The following is a 2,138-nucleotide window of genomic DNA, read 5'->3' on the forward strand; positions in this document are numbered from 1 at the left end:
AGCTCTCCTCCCTCATCAACAGATAGTAATTAACACAGATACCTACATTGGTCAAGGCACAGAAAATAAGACTGTAGAATACTCAGCCCTAAATGGAACACATATACTGTTCCCTTTACTGTAATCTATGCGCCTTCTCCTAAGGCTCAGGGATCATTGCAGATGAGGTGCCAAAAAGAGTGTAAAAGCCAAGGAAACCCTATCTTCTAGGCACGACAGTGCAGCTGCACATAGGAACCTCCAGAAGTCACAACAGTGTGCACATCGCTTGTGCAAACTTAAGACAGACTGAATCCAAGCTGGGAAGGGAGTTGGGCATAGATACCACCATTAGCCATGGAGGGACTGACAGTGTTAGCTGCTGGAGATGGAGAATCAGTTTCCCCAGAAAGTTCAATCCTTGGTAAGGTGACCGTGCTCCCAGAGAAGGCTACCCATTCAAGAATGGTCAGGTATACACACACTGGTCTTGATTGGTTTAAAAGAAAGAAAAGGACACAGAGTTGGAAGGAGGAGGGGCGTGGATATGGAAAGAGCTGAGTTAGGGCGAGTATAATCAAGGAATGGAGCTCTCCAAAGAAGAACTAATGATATTTTTAGAAAAGAAAGAAAACACTAAAAGCAAAGCAAGAACGTGCAAGTTCTAAAGTTTCAGAGATGGGAGATGCTTGGATAGTGCTTTGATCTGGACCTGGGGATTATTTAAAATGAAGTATAATACAAAGCAGTGTTTAGTTAGACCATAGGAAATTGCTAGCTCAGGGGAAGTCAGTCTCAGGCAATAGCAAACCTGTCGGATGGCTGTGATGGCGAATGAAACTCTGGCTAGTGCCAGAGGCACCATTTTTGCTCATCACAGTGAAACTCCTAGGAAACCAAACAGAAGTTTAGAACTGATTATTAAAAAGCTAGATATGTTAAAGGCATTGTGTCATCTGACCTAACTCAACTTCTACCTATTTCTAGTTTGGGGAAAGGTTTCGAGGAAATAATAAGCTAATTTACCTTGACATATTATAGCTGAGTAAATCGTTTAGAAAACGAGCAGGAAAAAATCTGGAAAAGAAAAATAAAGGCCCTGCAGAGAGCCAGGAAAGTGGTCGGTGTCAGAAGAAACCATTGCCACCAATGCCGTGCGTGGCATACACTGCTGTGCCTGTTCTAATTAGGAACAGCGCCACCATACATCTTCTCTGTCCCATCAAAATAGGAACATTTACTTTTTTAATTATCAAACCCACCTAACAGTGTCGATAGCTAAGAGTGTGTTGGCTCTGGAGAGAGTTGAGCAGTTAAGAGCACTGGCTGCTCTTGCAGAGGACCTGGACTCAGTTCCTAACACCATAGAGTGGCTCATAACAATCTGGAACTCCAGTTCCAGGGGGATTGGTGCCTTCTTTTGAGCCCCATGGGCTCCAAACACATGTATGGTACACATTACATATGTGAATAAAACACTAACACGATTAAGAAACAAACAACTGGTCTGAGGATGAGGTTCCCATGCAAACCCCTCACTGGTTGGTTGCCTATAAGCCCAGATCCGGATTTCCTGGTTTCTTCACCTATAACATAAGTAAACCATCACAGGGATGGGGATGGCTGGGAAATGAAATAAAACAGCAAGGCAGGAGACAAGTTCACACACAGTGAGAAGTCAATAATGTAAACTTTGATGTATCCTAAAATAAAATGTTAATAATGCTCATTTACAGATTCTTCCCTACTATGATGTGACAGACATCTTTTTTTAGTAAACACTTAGGTGTTTTGTCTTCCTAACAGTTCACTAAGGTTAATTGTAATGCCCACTTGTAGACAAAGAAAAATGAGGATCAAGGAGGAAGTCATTTGTCCTAGCTATAAAGAAAGAGACAAACAGGCTCTCAACCGCACTGTCTTATGCCTAGTCATGAAAGCATACATTTTAAAGATGGAATTACCGATGCAACTGACCACAGCTGATCTCACAGAAACTTAGCATGTGACTGTGATCCAGTAATGTGTGATGGTTTGTGGAGTCGTTTTATAACGAAAGCACTGGAAGTTACAATGATGACGGCCATGAACCCATGACCTTGATTCTGAAGCATGCAAGAGGGTTGCGGAAACAGAAACGTAAGCAGTTTTTCTTTGGA

This window comes from Rattus rattus, chromosome 10 (genome assembly GCF_011064425.1).
Source record: "Rattus rattus isolate New Zealand chromosome 10, Rrattus_CSIRO_v1, whole genome shotgun sequence".
NCBI classification, from domain to species: domain Eukaryota; kingdom Metazoa; phylum Chordata; class Mammalia; order Rodentia; family Muridae; genus Rattus; species Rattus rattus.